Source organism: Cervus canadensis, chromosome 19 (genome assembly GCF_019320065.1).
Source record: "Cervus canadensis isolate Bull #8, Minnesota chromosome 19, ASM1932006v1, whole genome shotgun sequence".
NCBI classification, from domain to species: Eukaryota; Metazoa; Chordata; class Mammalia; order Artiodactyla; family Cervidae; genus Cervus; species Cervus canadensis.
In genome coordinates, this window is record NC_057404.1 from 29,962,952 (window position 1) to 29,985,018 (window position 22,067).

The following is a 22,067-nucleotide window of genomic DNA, read 5'->3' on the forward strand; positions in this document are numbered from 1 at the left end:
TCCTGTTCAGTTCAGTCACTCAGTTGTGTCTGATTCTTTGCAACCCCATGGACTGCAGCACGCCAGGCTTCCCTGTCCATCACCAACTCCCAGATCTTGCTCAAACTCATGTCCTTTGAGTTGATGATGCCATCCAACCATCTCATCCTCTCTTGTCCCCTTCTCCTCCTGCCTTCAATCTTTCCCAGAATCAGGGTCTTTTCCAGTGAATCAGTTCTTCGCATCAGGTGGCCAAAGGATTGGAGCTTCAGCTTCAGCATCCATGACTCCAATGAATGTTCACGACTGATTTCTTTTAGGATTGACTGGTTTTGATCTCCTTGCAGTCCTAGGGACTCTCAAGCATCTTTTCCAATACCACAGTTCAAAAGCATCAATTCGTTGGTGCTCAGCTTTCTTTATAGTCCCACTATCACATCCATACATGGCTATTGGAGAAACCATAGCTTTGACTAGATGGACCTTTGTTGGCAAAGTGATGTCTCTGCTTTTTAGTATGCTGTCTAAGTCTGTCATGGCTTTTGTTCCAAATGATTATACCTTCTGTAATCATTTCTCAACAGTGCAGTGTGTTCAACAGACAATACTAGGCAGTTGAAAACTTCAAAAAGTGACTGAAAGAGGCTAAATCTTTAAGTGTTTTAATTCTAGTGGAAGAGACACAAGTATAATAGATTACTATGATAAGTAAATTTGTAGAGTGGAAATGTGCATTTTTTAATCATGACAATTAAATATCATTTTCCCCATGAGCAATCAGAAAATAATTCATGTCAGTGGTTAATATGCCAAGTTACTATGCTTATTAGTTTAAGGATGACTCACATGTAAAATTGGATTATGAATGCTTGCCCACTGCAGGTCCACTTCATTGACAGTGTTGGCCATGCATACTTTCATTTTAGCACATTAAAGGGTTTGTATTTGTATTCAGCGTATGCAAAGGTGATTCAGTATATACTCAAACAGGTCTGACAAGTGGGCTGTCTTGTTTTATTGATGATCGTGTATTTTATATAGCATAGAGCAATAAACATGCTCTTTACAGCTTCCAAATGGGTGTTTTCTCATAGCAGTTTCTCCTTCCAAAACTACATTTTATTTGTTTTATTTATTCAGTGAATATGAACTTGTCTGCCTGGCTTTTGAGGCCCTCTATAAACTTACCACACTTTACTAATCCAGATACAGATCTTCCACTTTGTTAAGGTCGTGTAACTTAGAACACTCTCAATTACACAGCATATGCATTTAATCCTTTCTGTTTATTCAAATCTCGGCTGTCATTACAGGCCTGACTCCATGAAACCTTCCATGACGACTCTAACCCGCCTGGGGTTTCCTTTGCCGTACTCTGGGTTGTGAGCAATACCTAGTTGGCACCAGACAATTAAGTACAGTCTGTTCTGCTACAATGAATTTTTCTGTAATGTGAATTAGCTCTTACAGGATTGGTAGAGGAATTTTATTAGTTAAATGTGGAAGTTGGTTCCTGTGTGATTTCCGCCAACATATTAATATTTAACTTTATCTGGTGATTATAGCCGCATGCAAAGTATACTAGTACAGGCAAATGCAGGACACAGTAGACACATACCCTTTTCACCAAACTTTCACCCTTTTAAAAAAGGAAAGGGGTCTTGTGTTTCCAATATTATTTCTTTTTCTTTTTTTAATTAGGAATTTTACATGTCGTCTTAATCATACAGAGTTTTTATAAAAATTATTTTGGTTTTGTTTAGAACTTTGGATTATAAGTACATAGATTTTTAATATTTCTGCAAAGCCCTAATTTGGGAGTATAAGCTCTGTTGTATATGTTGTCCAGTTTTTTCAGAATGAAAGAATACATCTATTGCAGTAACAGAAGTGGAGAAAATTTATTTCAAATCACTCAAGAGTTATTGAACATCCACTCCATGCCAGACACTAGGGCTCATGTTGATGTATGAAAATGAACAAGGCTTACTTCTGAGTAGACAGGAGACTAAGCCAACAACACCCTGCATGGGTGGTTCTGTTGCTTACTTAGCTTGGTGGACCAGGAGGAAGCGAGAAGTAACTGACCTTTGTGTGTGTTTCTCACTCTGCCTGGAATACTCCCTCATTAAGGATTTGTTTAGTCAGTTTCTTTCCAAGCTTCATTTCTCAACCCAAGTATCATTTCTTTATACTGTTTTAATCTCACCTAGCGCCATGTGTCTTTCTTTTACAGCACTTAAGGTAGCTGTTATTTTACAATCATTTGTGAGATTATTTAGATTATTTAGTAAATACTTTTCTTAGAATATTCCATGAGAACAGAGATCATGTTTATTTATTCCCATTGTTGTATTCTCATTTTCTAGTAAAGTAGATAAACAATTGCAAACACACATACATTGGTATTAACGTTAACATGCATGATAAATGTAATACATATTATATATAGATATATATAGCTGGTATTCATTCACTAATTTTTATTTATGTGAATAGATTTCTTTATTTTTTAGCAACTGACCTTTAAATATTCTTCCTGGAATGAGCAATTATTTTTCTAAACATGTTACTTTTGTATCACCACATTTCCTGGTATTAATTTCCATTTCATTTCCTGAATTAATTTGTTGATATTTTTGGCTTATATTTTTGTTTTATACATTTTAATTAAGTATATAATAGAAAGAAAAATATTTTTGGCTTCACAATTTCTTATGTTTGTATCTTCTAGAAATTGAAAATGTCTTAAAATATGCACAGAGCCAAAAAGCTTAAATTATGAAATAGTATTTTTATTATTATTATTTTTTACTTATTATTTAAGTGAGAAGGATGACTTGATCAAGGCCCTAAAAGTAAAAAAATCTCAAGGAAGTAATTGAAAATTTTGGAAGAAAATGTTGATTTTTTAATTAAAATTAATATCTAAACATGACTGAATGACTAACACTTTCACACTAAGTTAAATGAACAAATAAATCACAGTCAAGAGGAAAATGTTTGCAAGAAATATAACTGGTTAATTACCCAGAAAATGTAAGAAATGCAACAATTCAATAGTAGTGTGACCAGCTACCCAATAGAAAAAAAAAAATAGAAAAAAAGATATATAACACTGACAGCTTATAAAAGAAGAAACTCATGGGAAAGTAAACATGAAAATGTGCTCAATGGTATTAATAATTAGGGAAAAACAAAGCAATGGAATGTTATTGCATAGTACTCATAATGATGACAATTAAGGTTTAGTACTACTAGCCTTTGGTGGGAACACAAAGTATTGTTAGCATGTCTTTCTTGTGAAAGTGTAAATCATAAACATGTAAATCCTTGCCACTTTGGTAATGCCTAGTAAAATTGAAGATATGCAGACTCATTGATCAAGCAGTTCCACTCTCAGGTTTTACATGAAAGAAATTATTGCCCTTGTACATCAAAATGCATTAAAAATCCATTCATTGTACCATTTAAAAAAATAGTGGCTATTTGGCAGAAACTGACATTTTATAGAAATACATTTATTGTGAGTTAAAAATAATTTATATTAGTTTTAAACACACAAAGCAAAATTTTTGATACATGTTGTATATGATTACATGATATGTGTATATATTCATATATACCTAATTTGGGATAGTGAGTTCTGGGAGAGGAGGAAGGAAGGAAAAAAAGATTGAAATAAGCTGTATTGCTTGCTAAATTTAATATAGAATAAAAATTGTTCATTTTATGAGAGAATAAACTGATTGTCAGAGAGGCTGTGAATTGTCCACAGTCACTCAGCCTGAACTGTTCCAGGTCCATGTTCGTTGTCCATTTGCTGACATCTTTAATACATGTGAGATACCTGCAGAGTCTTTCCATGTTGTATCCCTCTAAACATTATTAGTTGTGTACCCTTTTCTTATAAGGTCACTTCAGCACCCAAGCTATAAGATGTTTTAGAGTGAAAGATAGAAACGAGTTGTCAAATTGTTCTATCCACTGCTTTTTCTTCTAAAGCTTGACAGTCCAAATTTGTTTCTTGAAATTTTACTTTAGTCTGTTTCAGAGCTTTTCTGAACTTGCTGCCATACTTTCCCCGATCAGGTTATAGCTGGGTGATAATCACATTCTTGCTAGAGCAGTTTTATTGTAGAAGGCCTTATTTATTGAATTTAATTATAATTAATCCATTTCATTGGATTAATTGTAATTTCAAACCTTATGGATGACTTCTTTACTCTTTCCCATTTAATGTGAGGTGCAGGTGACTAGATTATTTTAATTGAAACATCATTAAGTCAAATGCATGTGGACCACCATATACTTGTAACATTCATCCCACAATTAACTGTTAATAATTGCTTCACTGTCACTGCCTTGGATATGAGTTAGTTGAAGTTTTGTGAATGTGGAGTCTGATTTAATCGCTGGTCATAATGAAGCACCTGAGTCAAAGCTTGTTTAAGTAGTGAGGAAAAAGAAGTGATAAAGTAGTGGAATATAATTACAGTGTAGTTAGTTTCATCATTCCAGACAGGAAGTGCCAGCTGAATTATTTGGTGACCTTGGTGATTTAGAATGCCCAGAATACAGTGTGATCATATAGGGTCATACACTACAATGATGTGGAATCAATTTCAGATATTCAGACTGCTGTAATCACTAAGTAATATGCCTATGGAAACATTTCATTTAAAATAATTTTTTTCTAAGTCTCAGTTTCTCCTTTGTGATTTCAAGTTTCTGACTTATTCATTTTGACCAGTTATGTACTTTTTTTGGTATTTTCCAATAATTAAACTGTAAACATCTAACATTCTAAAAATCAAAGAGATCAGCTTATCTAAATTAATTACTGCTTGAGTATTATTTCTATTAAGTTTTAGGACCAATATTTACTTTCGTACATAAAATCTAGGCTGTATATGTTTGATTTTAAACAAAGTCTGGTGGCCAGTAAACCTGCAGATACCAAATAATATGATAAAATATAAAAAATTAATCTTATTTGCTTTCTAGATGACATTTCAAGTGTTTATCCTGTTCTTTTGTTACTTTCTTCCTTTAAATATTCTGATCTCATGGGCCCCAATTAGATTTCAAATCAAAATATAGACAGTAGTGCTCCTTTTCAATTTAACAAACAAAATACATCATTTTTTATGCATAGGGTAACCCCAACCAAGGTAATGTAGAATGCCACATAACCAAAATAGCACTTAAATAATTCAAGAGTTACATTTTAAAGTAAAACTAGGGAGGGTAAAAGAAATAATTATACCTCTGCCTCCCTTTTGTATTATATGTTATTTCCTTTAAAATAAATATTTATTCCTATACCAGTGTTCTCTTTAGTTATGTGCTCTACACTTGTGGTTGGATTCACATTGTCCATACAATTTGGGCTGACTGGCACATATTTAGCATTTCAGTATCTAATTAAAAATGATTTTTTAAAAACTTCATAACCCATGTATGTAGGAACTGACTACAGATGTCCAAATTGTTAAAAGAGTATGATCTTTATGCAAAAAAAATTTTATAGATCATGTTATGGATTTTTCATTATTATTTTGACTCTGTTACTACATTTTTATGTGTGAATTATCTCAATCAAAATTATATAATTTCTCCTAATTTTTCCTTTCTTATATCTTCATCCCTTGGAACTCTTTACCTTGAGCTAAAACTTAGCATCATTCATTATTATATCCAATAAAAACAAAAAGAAAAGAAAATTCTACAGGTTTTAAAAATTAAGATCAGAGTTTTCATATTGTCACGATCCATGAATTCATAGGTATTTTCTTAAGAAGTGGTTTTTCCCTGTGACATTGACAAATGATGAGTTGACAGAATTCCTGAAATAATCTGTGAACCACTATTATATAGCTTTGTGGTTGGCATTGAAAGCTAACTGCTACTAGTTATCTAGGAAGTAGCATTCTTACCTCCTCCCCAAGAGTTAAACCCAGGGCAGGGGGACTTTAAATGGGAAATATATTTCAAAGTAAAATATTCAACTAAAGTAGCCAACAAGTGAGATAAGTGGGTGCCTGCATGCTAAGTCGATTTAGTCATTTGACTACTTTCGATCCTATGAACTGTAGCTCACTAGGCTCCTCTGTCCATGGATTCTCACAGGCAAGAATACTGGAGTGGGTTGCCATGCCCTCCCCAGAGGATCTTCCAGACCCAAAGATCGAACCTGTGTCTCATTATATCTCCTTTTGGGGTTTCCCTGATAGCTCAGTTGGTAAAGAATCCACCTGCAATGCAGGAGACCCTGCTTTGATTCCTGGGTCAGGAAGATTGCCTGGAGAAGGGATAGGCTACCCAATCCAGTATTCTGGGGCTTACCTTGCAACTCAGCTGTTAAAGACTCTGCCTGCAATGTGGCAGACCTGAGTTCAATACCTTGGTTGAGAAGAACCCCTGGAGAAGGGAAAGGCTACCCATTCCAGTATTCTGACCTGGAGAATTCCATGGGCTATAGTCCATGGGATATCAAAGAGTTGGACACGACTGAATGACTTTCACTTTCACTTTTCACCACTAGTAAAGTAGTTAACAAGTGAGATAAGTACCGCTCTTTGATATTTGATTCTATAACCTTGTTTTTGCTTTCTTATTTTTCTTTTCTTTTGAAAAGTGGGACTGAATTTAATAGGACAGATGAGAATTTCAACCTACAGTGCAAGAATAGAAGATCAGAGGATTATTTTAATATGTAAAATGTCTTTAAATTTTTAGAAAGTGTAAAATAATACTTTCTCCATAATATGCTTTTCTCATGTTTAAACTTAAATGAAAAGATATGATCTTTACATCATTTTTTCCCTCCTAAAATCACCTGTCCTACAGTACTTATTACCTATGATTTTGTCTGGAGAAACAGTTACCATCATGTTGTAAATTTGGTTTCACATCTTTTACTTGGTTCAAGGAATAGATCATAAAAAAAGATGAGAGTTAAATAATAAAAAACAGGTGGGGTTAGAAGATTAATTTAGTATTGGTAATTTTGTTAACATTTACCTGTTACTGAGACTGGTTAAGATCCAACCAGTCCCTCCTAAAGGAGATCAGTCCTGGGTGTTCATTGGAAGGATTGACGCTGAAGCTGAAACTCCAATACTTTGGCCACCTCATGTGAAACGTTGACTCATTGGAAAAGACCCTGATGCTGGAGGGATTGGGGGCAGGAGAAGGGGATGACAGAGGATAAGATGGCTGGATGGCATCACCGACTCGATGGACATGAGTTTGAGTAAACTCTGGGAGTTGGTGATGGACTGGGAGGCCTGGCGTGCTGCAATTCATGGGGTTGCAAAGAGTCGGACACGACTGAGCAACTGAACTGAACTGAACTGAAGATAAATCAGTGTTACTTTATATTAGCCAATTTTGATGTGACCAGATAATGTTGATAAAATACCTTTGCAGTTGATGATTATTTGTGTCCAAATGTTAATACATCTGTTAGAACAGCATGCTTTTGAAAACATTACCCTAGAAGATGATCAATTTTCCTTAACTTGACGGTGAGGCACTGCTTTGGTCTGTCTCTATATTTGACTTTTGCCAGTCAGCTTCAATGCTACTATTAAACTCTGAAAAAACACACAGATTACTTCTCTTTGAGACACTATTATATCCTTTAAAAGTATTCTACATACAGGATTAAATATTCATTTTCATGATCTTAATAATTTTTGAAGTTAAACTATAGTGTTTCTTTTGATTGTCTTTGGGCTACCACTTGTATTTTGGTTTATTGATTTACTTACTTACTATTTTATTTATTTACTTTCAAAACTTGGTTTGCAAATTTATAAACTTAACAGCTGTTGACTGTCTTCTGTGTGGAAGGCACAGCACTAAATGCTCAATTTTAGTGCTCTCATTTTATTCTTGAGACAACTAAGTGGGATAGGTTGTTTTAATTTTCACTTTTGTTTGTAAAATTGAGGCATAGAAAAATCAGGCAATTTGTCAGGGACTGCATAGCTTGTATGTGATGGAATAACTTGTTATTTCAGTTAAGTAACTGCTTATTAAACAAAGCATTCCATTATAAAAAAAGTTTTTTATAAACCAGGAGTTATGTCTGGCTTATTAAAATATGCATCTAGTACCTATAGGTGTACAAGTAATGTTGGCGATGAGCAAGCACCTAACAGGCTAATAAAAATTTATTCTGAAAAAATAATTTTATTAAATTCATGCCTCAATACTACAAGTATTTGAAGAAATCAGTGTACTTACAAGCAAGAGCCTTATAATCCTAAAAATATCTTCATGACAAAATTATTTCAAGTTTGAAATGAAATGAATACATCTGTACATAAAAATATTTAAAATAATTTTTACATTTATATTAAAAAACAGAAATGCCATTTCATTGGGTATACTGTTATCACTTCATTAAAAGAAAACTAATAGTGCTTATGATTGTGAACTTATACAGGTTAGAATGTGATTAATTTGAGCAAGATAACTTATTCGAAGACTATTTCAAGTTTGAATTTTAGTAACTTAACTTTTTAAGTTACAGACAAATTTTGAGAGTTGAGGAAACCAATGGTCCTTTTTCCCCAAAATAAGCATGTGTACATAAACAAAAAGTAACGTTGGTAGGTTCTAGTAGTTTGTAGATCACCTCGAGTATCCATGAATTTACTTTGAAAAATTCACTACTAGTCTTTTGAAAATATTTAATCAGAAAAAAGTATGAAAATCTTCTGCATTGTTAGTATACTTGGGTTGATGACACAGCAAGAAATGTGTACAGAGGAATACATATTCTATAGAAAATGTAGATTTTCTACATTTGGTCTAGATTTGCTTTGTACCAAATGTACCAAATCTGTACATTTGTACCAAATGTACCAAATGTACAAATCTTTGGTACAGATTTGCTTGTGGTCATGAGGGCTTCCCAGGTGGCACTGGTGGTAAATAATCCACCTGCCAGTGCAGCAGGCATGCAGCCCACTCCAGTGTTCTTGCCTGGAGGACCCCATGGACAGAGGAGCCTGGTGGGCTGCAGTCCATGGGGTCGCAAACAGTTGGACATGACTGAGGCAACTTAGCACACCTCACACATGGAGCAAAGGGCATTTTGGTCAGAGAGAATCAGAGGAAGAGATCTTTCTGCCTGCAGTCACAAGCACAGAGTTCCGCAGGAGAAATTTTAGTCTGTAACTGATTTCCCAAACTCTCAACTCATTTGAGTTTCACTGGATAGTTACTTTAATTTTATTATATAACGGATACACCTGAGGATTAGAAATTAAATGTATTTCCTGTGATCTCGTGGTTCATTTATGCTTCTGGCTTTAGCTAAACTATTTTTTCTTCTATCACCTTCTCTTGTGCTATCAAGCTGAACCTCCAACCTGAACTCATCTGTACATAGGCTTTCCTTCCATAAGGCATAGGAATAGAAATACTGTATTTTGATTTCCTGAGTCATTTTTCTGGATGGTTTGTTTTACAAATAGATCATATCATTAATTAAAGATGTGAGTAGTAAAACATATTTTAGAATGTAAAATGTATTTTGATCTTTGAAGAAATTTATGCTTCTTGTGGCGTCTATTTCATAAATCCAGTAATTTTTATTTATAATAGCAGGTAATAACCAATACTGGTATCACTTTTAGGATTTATTAGCCACTGGTATGTATGTTACATATATTAACTCATTTAGTCCTCACAATAACTTGATGGATTGGTAGTAATTTGCTTGTTATACAGATGAGGCTGTTGAGAATTTTTTGTTGTTTAGTCACTAAGTCATGTCTGATTCTTTGTCCTCCTCCAGGGGATCTTCCCCACCCAGGGATCAAACCTGTGTCTTCTGCTCTGGAAGACGGATTCTTTACCACTGAGCCACTAGGGAAGCCTTTGAGGATTAGAGATGTTAAACAAATAGCCCAGGTTCACACAGAAAGTTGTAGAGCAGGTGCCAAACCAAGATGTAGGGCTCAGAATCTGTGCTCTTAAACTCTTCACTGTAGATATGGATCCTAACCATAGCTTTCTTAATAAACATTTACACATTTTGTTCTAGTGAAGAGAAGCCTTTGACAGCCCTTTCAAAAATAGTGGGAGTCTAACACTGGTGAAATTGTCTTCTTTTTCATCATCCTTTAAAGAATACAGTTGACTCCAGTACATATTGGAAATAGTGCTATTAACCCAGCATCAACTGGGAAATAACTTGGAGTAGTTGGACTAGTAGATGTTTAATGTTCCTTTAGTCAAGGCCTACAGTGAATGATTCTTAAAAAAGTATGTTCACCTTTGGGAGAGGGAAGTAACAGATTGAAATTAGAAATAAACATATAACTTATTCCTCTGTATGACAGTTCTGTGGAAAAAAAAGTAGCTCACAGTGAACTAAACCATGAAACTTTAATTTTTAAAAATCAGAACTAGACTTGCCCTTAGCTGAAGGTTTTATTATTACGAATCTGTTGATCTTGGAATGATTTAAAACTTTGCTTAAAATATTTAGTGATACAGGAAAAATAGAAACATCCAATAAAGGGGAAAACATTTTTCATACTCAAGTTGTCTTTATTATTCTTAAAATGAATCCCTTTGTGTTTTTCAGTGTAAAATAATTTGAAACTCTATAGATAGGCTAGTTTGAAATCATCAGTGTTTATGCTGACTTTCTGAACTGTGTTCAGTTTTTAAAAGGAATAAAATTAAATTTCAATCTGTGTTTTAAGTTTATTACTCTGGTTTATTTGAGGAGATTTCCCATAGTAAATTCATGTCAGTTGTAGATGTGGGGAAAATGTGGAGCTTCACACATTTCTAGTAGTTAGTGCCTAGTCATTAGTGGGGACCCATGTTTTCAATGCTGACTCTTGCCACTTTAAATGAAAGAGATACATGATTTGTTACCAGTTATGTATGTGTAGAAACTTCCTTTTTAAAAAATAAGATCATTGCTAGCTTGTAAAGGGTTCTCAACATAAAAACATTTATTTGTGCTTGTACTTCATTCATCTTCATCACTCCTGTGAGTGTCCTGAATATAATCAGCAGTATGTTGTTAAAACCAGTTCTGACCACCATGATCTTTTCATGTTTGGGATACTGACTTTATTAAAGAGAAACACTAATGTCTTACTAAATAAGTCATGCTTTACTTAGTCTAAATATCTTTATAGAAAACACGTGATGTAGTGCATAGGTTTCATGTTTATACATAGATGACTTTAATAACTTGTCTGTTTAAGAATATAAATGGTTATTAGTTCAGTGAAGGAATATAAGTATATATATCCAATATTTCCTCATCATTTTAGTATTATTTTATTGTTTTGTGGTTGGAGTTTATTTAAAATACCATCATTAAAGTCTTACTGAATGAATTCTTTTTTTTCTCCCCCTCACAAAAGTAAAGCATTTGATTCAATAAAAGGTTCCACAGCCGTGCTCTGGGTTGACAAAGACTTGCTTGGTTGATTAGCATGAATGAGAATATGAAAGATTTAAAGCAAAGCTGTCAAAGCAATTAGAACTGAAGTCCTCCTGTTGCTGAATAATGAAAATCGTGCCTGGAACACTTTCAAATTTATCTAAGAAAATTGTACTTATGCAAAATGAAATGATAGTGAATAAAAGAAATGGAATAATAAAAGCCAACAGAGGTAAAATTGTCCAGGTATCATTTTAATATGTTCTTGCTACCATAGTTTAGACTTATTAAAAAAAATGTGATACAGGGTTTCTGAAAAAAGGTTTATTTATAATGTTCATTCTAGGAATTGCTTATTTAGATGCAGTATGTTTAATATATAATTGTTTGAAAGTGTTTACTTTTAAAGTGATTCTATATGATTTATAAAATCTACCATTTGGAGTTTTTTTTTTTCTTCTTGCAGTGTAACATAGAAGTCAGTAATTTGAAATGGAATACAGATATTCAAGCTACAAAAGAGATTAATAGGAATTTAACATTTAATGTACATTTTTAATGCTTTTAAATCTTTAAAATCTAGAATACATTAATAGAGTTTCAGAATATTTTGTGTGATTAAGAAGACTCATGGTGAAAAGAATACAAATAGAAAACATAATCATTTTATATTTTATTAAAACAGTTGATTCTAGGATATAATTATATACATTGATTTTTTAAAAATTTGTTCAGATATTCAATATTAAACCATCAGTTATCCTGTTTTTACAATGTGTGAACATTGTGAAAAATACCAAGATGACTTAGACATGGATCTGGCATTGACAGGCTTGCATTCTAAGGAAGGTAGCTATGACAAATATCTTATATACCCTAATTCATTAAATAGATTGAATGTGAATGCCGTTAATATGCTTATAAAAAGCAATGTGATTCTAAAGGAGAGATTGTCTTCATCTATATATTGTATTTGAATTCGGCCATGAAGTGTGTGTATGTATATCAATTTAAAATGTTTTTGCTTTCAAGTAGGTAATCAAAGTATCTTAACACAGGGAATTTATTGGCTCATATAACTAAAGGAGTTCACATGGAGAGCAATGAACTGACACAGTTCATTCAGAGCTGCTCTCTTTCTGAAGTTAGCTGTCAGCTCTACTCTTTTCTTTGGTAAGAGGGTGGCAAGAGTGAATTCTGAGGCTTACTACTGTACATAACAATCTATAGAAGAAGAAACACTGCCCTGGTATTTCAATCAAGCACTATAAGAGCTACCTTGATAGGAGTGCTTAGGATCCATGTTCATCTGTGGCTAGGATGATCAAACATGCATGTTGGAGTTAGTGAACCAAGGCTCATCCTTGGAGCTGGAATGGGCCTTGGTTTTCCCTGAGTACTTATCTGCATGGGAGAGTTTTGGAGACACTGCACTGAAAATCCATGAACTACTGGAGAATGGATCATGGGTAGGCATCCTGCAGTGTCCACTGGAGTGTGATTTAGACATTCAAGCATCAGGAAGAACATTTGGGCAAGTAGATTATGTGAACATGTGAAGGACAGAAAATACTATGTGCAGAGGTCGCTGAGTATTTCAATTCATCTGGGTAGAGTTTGCCTGAAGGGAAGTTGTAGGAAATAACAGCAAAAGGATAAATTGGAATGAGATGCTAACTGGGCAATAAAGTTTGGAGTTTATTCTGTAGCTCATGGGAAGCACTTAGCATTTTGAGCTGTAGTTCAACAAGCTCAGAATTGCTATCAAGATTTAAATTTGTCGGTGACTGATTTTAAAGAAAATGTATTGCAAGTGCATCATAGTCCTTGCCTTTAGCACTTGCTTAAATGTTGATGTCATATTCTGACACAAGAAAGAAGACATGGGACAGTTTGTGATGTCTAGCTTAGGTTATAGAAAGATAGTTGTTTCTTTTTTTTTTTTCCATTTATTTTTATTAGTTGGAGGCTAATTACTTTACAATATTGTAGTGGTTTTTGCCATACATTGACAGGAATCAACCATGGATTTACATGTATTCCCCATCCGGATCCCCCCTCCCACCTCCCTCTCCACCTGAAGCTGTGGTACATATACACCATGGAATATTACTCAGCCATTAAAAAGAATTCATTTGTATCAGTTCTAATGAGATGGATGAAACTGGAGCCCATTATACAGAGTGAAGTAAGCCAGAAAGATAAAGAGTTGTTTCTTTACTGGAAAGAAAAAAACACAGTAGAGAAAAATATGAAGGGGAAATTGATGAGTCAATATTTGGATTCGTTGACTTGGCTGCTCATGGAGCAGTTGAATAATAGAATCCTTAGAGTTCAATTTTTCAAAGCTTTCTATTTTACAGATGAATAATATTCACAGAAAGTAGTGACTTTGTTCACGTTGCTTTACATTTTGGAGCAGTTTTTACATTCATTTCTCTTGACTGTAAGCTCCATATTCTGTCCATTTTAACATAGCTGCCTCCATGTTTGCTCTACAGATTGATACATTTTGCCAGAGTCGTAAGTAATGCTTAACATTTATTGAGAATCATTTTATTTCAGGAATTGTGCCAATCTGTTTTTATTAGTAAAATTTACTTGAGAAGTGTGACAATGAAAATCTTAGTATCTGATGTTACTGAATACTGACAACATGATCTTTCACTGTGTCAAGCAATTTGCATGTATTGTATACTGTGCTTTTAATAACCATCCTATGGCAGGTAGTATTGTTATTTTCATTTTATAGAAAATTTCAAGTTTATGTAGCATGCCTAAGATCACATAATCTCAAAGGGCAGAGCACGATTTGAATCCATGAAATTCTTGTGCTCAAACCAGTGTGCATGACCACTTTCAAAGTCAATCCTTAAAATGTTTTTTTAAGTTTGATGGAGAGGAGAGGGTAGACTGGAGAGAGTTGTGCTTAGAAGTTAGAAATGTGAGATTCAAAATTCATCTAGAGGTCAAGCCTAACAGGACTGATGATGCTGTGGGTATTTCAGTAATGTACACTAAGATGGAAATTGAAGCTTTGGGGTTGGTCTGTCTATAAAAGGGAGAGATTATCGAAAGAGAAAAGAAGAGAGCTAGAGTCAGAATCTGAGTTGAAAGAATAATATTTGAGCAACTAAAAAATTAGGAGGACCATGAGGAGAGTTCAGTGATCATAAATGCAATAGCGATAAGACTTTTCAAAACAACTTGGGCAAATTCTCCACTGCTACCAGAAAAGCCTATTAGGATTGATGACTGGGAGGTCATTGGATGCCTTTTGGGACACTAGTTTTTATCAAGTAGTAATTACAGAAAGCACTGGAAATAGGGTTAGTGAATGAGTGTGATGGCTATTTATAGTTGGAGAGAGATTTCATTGGGGAGGAAAATCTTAAAGAATCACAAGGGAGATAAAATAGGTAATAAAGGTTGATATTAGAGGCTATGGGAAGGAGAATGGAAAGTAGTTGTGGAAAAATAGTTCTACAAAGGGAAGCTAGAAAGAAAAGACTGATGGAGATTTAGAAAACAAATATGAAATGAAACTGGTAACAATCTCACTGATGATCTTAGTTCTCTTGGTACAGTAATGTGACTAAGCCATCACTGTACCTCGCTGTGATATTTTTTGCCAAATATCACATATAGCACAACTGATAAATTCCCTGGAAACAAAGACTTAAAATTCAAATCCTGCTGTGAAAGAGATAAGCTATCAAAAATATAAATCATGCCAAATAAAATTGCCTGTTCCTGCAGATACTTAATCAAAATGCACAACTTGTAATATTATATCCTAAGTGAATGTAAAGAGAAAAGTGAATTTACTCTGTAAACTTGTAAAGTCTTTATGTTTCCTTTTTTCCATTTGCTCATCCTATGTTCTTTTCCTTCTGGCTGAAGACCTTTGCTTGAGTTCTTGCAAGCATACCGTATCCACCTTCTCTTTTCAACTTTCATTCATGCTAAATAAGAGCATATTTCATAGTCAGTTTACAATAATAAACATTTATTTAGCACTTACTATGCCCCAGTCACTGTTCTAGTGGGTTAGAAATAATGAATTATTTATTACTCCAGCCAGCTCTGAGTTAGATTTTTATCCAAATGTTCTTGACAAGTAAGAAAAATATAGAATTTACATGCTTATATGGGGCTTCCCTGGTGGCTCAGAGGTTAAAGCGTCTGCCTGCAGTGCTGGAGACCCAGGTTGGATTCCTGAGTTGGGAAGATCTCCTGGAGAAGGAACTGGCAACCCACTCCAGTATTCTTGCCTGGAGAATCCCATGGAGGGAGGAGCCTGGTAAGCTACAGTTCATGGGGTCGCAAAGAGTTGGACATGACTGAGCGACTTCACTCACTCACTCACTCACATACTTGTATATTCTATAGTTAATTCAAACATGATCACTATAATAATCATTTTTAAGCTGTATGTAAAAATGAGAAATTAAAGGGCTCATTTTGTAAAATAGGTGTTTTTAAGCATGTAGAGAAATGTTAGATTGGAAAGAAAGGGTATCAATATCATGTCTTACTCTCCTGGTTCAGAAAATAAAAAAGAGGTTTGATATCTTGGAACGTGGAGTATAATGAAGTGGGAAAGGCATACATTAGAGAAGTTGTACACGTGAAAGATGTAAGCCATGTTCTCACAGGCTGACCCTCATTTTCACTTGGCAATCTCAACCTTTTCTTCAGTAACTTGCCTTCGTTTTTTCTGTTCCCATATTTGAAAGATTGATACTTTATGTATTTACATATTTTATGTTCTCTGCCATAATAAATTCTTATGTCCCATTAATATTTAATGATTATAATAGCATAGTCCATAAATATATGAATATATTCAATAAATGTTCGTCTTACTACTTCTACATGTTAATAGTGACATTTTGGACAAGTAAGTTTCAAATTAAAATGAGTTCTTTTATTTAAAACTTTTTTTTTGATGTGGACCATTTAAAAAATATTTATTGAATTTGGTATACCATTGATTCTGTTTTATGTTTGCTTTTTTGGCTCTGTGGCATGTGGGATCTTAGTTCCCCTACCAGGGAGTGAACCTGCACCACCTGTATTGGAAGGTAAAGTCCCAACCACTGTACTGCTAGGGAAGTCCCTAAAATGAGTTCTTAATGCTTGTATTTATCTTTTTGTTTGTGAAAATTAACAACAATGCATTGTATATTTCAGATGAAAAAAATTCTGAACTTGTCTTGTATTTAAATGAGTGCCAGTACTCTAAACATATTCTAGTAGTCTGAAAAAAAAAAATTAACACATCAGAACCTTAACAGTGGTAATAAGTGACTTGAGCAGTGACAGGCAGAGAGTCCTATGAGTTATAAATAAGCTAAATTAATTCAGAAGCAGCAGGGTGCTGCGAAGATGTGGTTGCTACCTTTTGATCTGTGACAAAAAACAATTCCTTTTGTTCTTCTGTGGTATATAAGAATAGCTTCATGAAGTTTTTTTTTTTCCTATTGAATTTACAATACTCAGTATTTGACGATGAAAGTAAGAAGAACCATGTTCTTCAAAAATGGTGGACTAGAGTATGTCAGGGACAGTGGCTTAGATAAAGTGTGTTAATATTTTAGGTCACTAGAGAGCCATGTAATTGGATAATCCAAAGCAGTTTATGCTTTTGCCCAGGGAGTAAGAAATCAAGAAAATTATTCAGATACATCACAATTCAAGATTATTTTTGTTCATGTGTTTGTTTGGATTTATTATATTTTTATATATTTCAAAGGAAGAGAAACATATGATTATTTTTAATTTTTGCATCCTTAGGAGATAGCTCCAAATAAAATCATCTTTGAATTTGTGGTTCTCATTTATGATTAATGAAAAAGTTTGTGACATAGTTTATGATGCAAAATGTAATCTTGTTGTTAAAGACAGTTAAATGTGATAAATAGCCTTTAATGTACTAAATAGAGATATAAAATATTGATTTATAATTATATTTGGCAGTTGAGTGAATAGCTTTTGTAGAAAGACAACAACATACTTAATTGACTCAGAATGTATGCATTTTATTTTTCCTAGGCTTTAGACTTGGTTTAGTTTGTGCATCTATCTTCTATAAGTGTTATTCAATACTGATGAAAATACGGGGGAAATTATATTTTTATTTATCAAGGAATCTAATACTTCTGTCAGTGCATGGAGAAATAAAGACAACTTCAGCTATTAGTTTATAAACGTTCAGTTTTTCTATATATTATTGTTAATTCATATTAACAGTATGACTAAATATATGCTTTCTGTCTAAAGCTTTTCTAGATACCTTACATGTATTATCTAGTTTAGTTCACAGCATGACAAGAAGTGTTTTCTATTATTATTCCTATTTTAAAATGAGATAGAAGAATTTGAAATAACTTTATGAGCTCACCCAGATGTTAAGGGAGGGAGGACTAGATTATTATAAAATTTTTAATGTATTTATTTGTTTTAAATCTGCCATGCAGAGAAGGTAAGAACTATTAAATTAATGGACATTTGAGAACCTCATCATACCACCCAAGTTTCTGGATTTGTCAGTAATAAAGTGGGAATGAAAATAGGGGGGAAAAGTATATTTACTAGGAATGCTTCCTTTGTTGGCTTTGACATTCTGAAAAGGAGAGTATTCTGAAATTTTTGAAAGTTTCTAGCCATTTCTGCTGAACATATCCTTAGCAAAAGATTTAATTTGGATGCACTTTATTTCATTTTCAGAGCTTGCTATCAATTGCTGTCATGGTTTATGTTTGTCAGGAGCCGACAAGCCCTTTTAAGATTTCACATCAAGAGGCTATTTGGCACTTGTGACTATTTCCCTTGTGGCTCAGCTGGTAAAGAATCCTCCTGCAATGCTGGTGACCTGGGTTTGATCCCTAGGTTGGGAACATCCCATGGAGAAGGGAAAGGCTACCCACTCCAGTATTCTGGCCTGGAGAATTCTGTGGACTGTATAGTCCAAGGGGTTGCAAAGAGTCACACAGGACTGAGTGACTTTCAAATCTAGTGGATCTCAAACTTGACTTTGTAGCACTTCAGAAGCTACATAAAGGTATTTTAAACCATGCAGTGAATTCATACTATTTTTTTTAATCACTAAGGAAAATAGTAGCTACAATTTCCTAAATTCTTAGGGTCTAATCTTTTTTCTTCAAATTTTGTATCCTACTGTTGCTTCTCTATGTCAGAACCTATTCCTGTAGTTATATTTTGGCACAAAAAATTTATATTCAGTTCTTTATAGAGTTCGTGTGCATGTGTGTGTTTGCTTAGTTGCTCACTCATGTCTGATCCTGTGTGACCCCATGGACTGAGGCCTGCCAAACTCCTTTGTCCATGGGATTTCCCAGGTAAAAATGCTGGAGTGGGTTGTCATTTCCTGCTCCAGGGGTCTTTCCATGTAGGGATCAAACCTGCGTCTCTTGCCTCTCCTGCATTGGCAGGCAGATTCTTTACCATTGCACCACCTGGGAAGTCCTGTATATAGGGTACAATGATAATCAAAATATTAAAGAAATAGTTGTAATTTTTTTCTTCAGTCATCATTGGCTAAAGAAGAATTCACTCTTGTGTTGCTGAACTCTTCATGTCTTCTTTTTGGTTATCAGGATAACGGATAGGGGTCTGAAATAACAGAGATGGTAAATAGAGTTACGTAAGAAAGGACACACAGTTAATTGGGTATTTTTAAAAGTGGACTTAAAAGAATAACCACATAAAATAATAAGTTTAGAAATGAAGAGAGAAGGAAAATCAGAGGTATTCCAGAATTCTTACAGAAATACTAGGACAAGAAATTGTGAAGCAGCCAGTGTATGTTAAGTGCAGCTTTGTCTAAAGAGGTTTTCTTCTGTTAGTTTGTTATTTGTTCTGTAGAAATCTAAATGCTCTCTGTCACTCATCCCCTTATCCAGTTTCCTCCAATTACCCTTTGCTGCTGCTTGACAGTTGGTAAAACTTGCATTCTTTTTTTCTCTGGTGAGACCTTTAGACTTGGATTGGTGTTTTATGAATGTGATAGCATGCAGAGATAGATCATAAGGCAGCATGATGAGGAACAAAATAGCATTTGATGTGGTTTTTACCAAAACCATAAGTACATACAGATGTTTCACAACTTGAACACTTTGAAAGCCAACAGTTACATCTTTCTTCCTCTGCATTCTAGTCCTCTGCTCGAAGACTGCATCTGTGATCCACTTGGCACTGTTTGTGAGGATCTGGAATCCTGACCTTCGTGTACTAATGCTTATGTCTTGTCTGTGATAGAATCTTCTCTGATCCCAACTATGCCAAGTATTGTCTCACTAAACCCAACCACCAGTGGCATACCTATCCTTGAAAGTCAGTAAAGGACTGTTTGTTTACGATGTGCCTGAAACTCTTCTAAATTCTATAAGAATAGGAAAAAAAGACTTACATTCTTAAGAATTTTAATCTCCTTGTTATTTTGGCTATGGTTATGCCCAAGATGTTTAGCTTGGGGAACAGGTTATGAATTGAAATCCCTTGCACTAGTGTTAACCTATTATTTACCCACTCCTTTAAGGATGGCTTAAAATTAAGCTATCTTGGAAAGGAGAAGAAACTCCTGATAACTCTGTAAAAAGATGTGCAGTAGATGACAACTCTGACTTCATGGATAATATTATCTATTGAAGAAGACAGACACATAAACAGATTATAACTACATGTTTTTACCATAATGGTACACCAATGTGGTATGCAAATGTAGTAAAATAGGGGAAGCACAAGACAATAATTGGATAGTTTTTTTAACCTTAAAGGGCTGGCTGACATAGGGAGCAAATCTGAATTGGGTTGAAAATTTTGTAGGCAAGATGAGCTAGAGAAATAAAAGTATAATTGAGATGATACACTAGAGTGAGTGAAACCAGAGAATCTTTAGTTCAATATTAAAATTTCTAGGGAAAGCTAAGTTAAAGTTGGAGATGTTGATTTTTAGAATTTAAGAAGGAAGATTCAAGATATGAGTTCATGAGTATAACTCATATTACAAATAATGGAAAATTAAAATAGCTATATAGAGGAAAAATAAGTATATAATCTTAGACTATAAAATAGTACTCCATATATTTAAAACCTTAATATAGCAGTTTTTGAAAATAGGGCCATCAAAAAGGCATTTTCTTAAGATCATTGAAAATTTATAGCATTTTTAAAGTCACAGAATAATTCTCGGATTTTAACTCTCGAGCTACTGTCAGTCTAAGTGAAATGCATCTATGTAAGTTTAAAAATGATATTTATATAAGTCTTCCTTTTGTGATTTCTGAAATAATTTTGCAGTAATAATCAATTGCAATAAAAACAGATCTAAGGCAAAAGGACCTAATTGCAAATTACAGGTATTTTTCTTGCAAATGTTAAAAGAATTCTAATGTCAGCTTTTAAAACTTATGTATAAGAGATCATTTTATACAACTTGATTTAAGTAGTATATAATTAACCTATATAGATGGTTTAGCTAATTTACCAGTGTTTAATCAGTTCAGGATGATGATATTGTTAGACTGAGGCCATGAATTTTTTTTGTTATATTTTTAATTCCTGAGAGTTTCTTGTTGGAAGCTTCAATCTAGTGAAATTCTTAGACTTTAATGAAACATAACCTTATGTTATCTCCTTACATGTATTTATTATAATAGATAGTTATATAAATTATTTCACCTAGCATTATAAAACCAGGTAAAATTAATCAGAAAATTTTGGAGTTTCCATATTTCTCTGTTAATATACTTGCAAATACAAAGAATTGCAAAGATGCTAGATATTAAAATATTAGCAAAGTTAATCATTTAAAGTATCTATGTTTTATTCTAAGTATATAAGTACTTCCTAAATATATTTTTCAATCACAATCATTAGAAGTGTATTAAATTTGAAGATACTATTACAGAGGTAAGAATACACAATGAATTTAAGTTACTTATAAGAATATTATCAGTAAGTTTGTAAGTTTATATTTTATTAATGGGTAAACACACAGTGATGAGTAGTAATTTGTACAGAAATATAATGAGAAAGTTTGGGACAAGTTTAATTGAGATATGAGAAAAATAAGTTACTCTCAGAAAGAAGAAGGGTATCATTTGAAAATCCATGGAGTTGCTGTAAACCATCACTGTTGCTAAAATGCATTAATCTGTAGGTCTCTCCACCACAACAAAAGACTTTACTGAGAGTGAAAGAGGCTGTTCTCCACATCTCATCCCTCCTTGTTAGTTCAGGTTGGTTTGTTTCCTTACTTGATTTTATGGGTGTGAATCGTGTGAATCACTGGGTGACTCTATATGCTTATCTAGTGCTTCTTTGATGTTTTAGTCTTAGTTTTCAGTATAAACCCTTTTACTTAATTTTCAAACTGAGTTTCCTGTGATGATCCACCTATGCTGGGCTCTCCTCTCCTCTCCTCTTCTCTCTTACCCTCTCTCTTCCATCTGTCTTTATGTTGTAATCTCCCCTTAGTCTCCATTCTGATTCAGCTCCAACATTCTCTTTGACTGTCATTCATTTTCAGATTCTTCTAAAGTTTCCAGATTTCCTCACCATCCCAACATCTTGGCTTCTGCCTAGTCACCTGTCCATTTTACTCTACTGAAATGGGTCTATTTCCAGTCTA

At 33.9% G+C, this 22,067-nt stretch overlaps 1 protein-coding gene across 5 annotated transcripts in view; it reads left to right on the forward strand.

Moving 5' to 3' along the window:
• Nucleotides 1-22,067, forward strand: part of CCSER1 (coiled-coil serine rich protein 1) — a 1,404,567-nt gene that overhangs the window by 13,455 nt on the left and 1,369,045 nt on the right. Inside the window, exon 1 of one of the 5 annotated variants that reach the window (XM_043438593.1) lies at nt 21,616-21,675. The exons of the other annotated variants lie outside the window; for them this stretch is intronic. The gene's annotated coding sequence lies outside the window, so the exon portion shown is untranslated. Of the gene's footprint in view, nt 1-21,615; nt 21,676-22,067 lie in introns of those variants that run through there. 5 annotated transcript variants of the gene reach the window in all.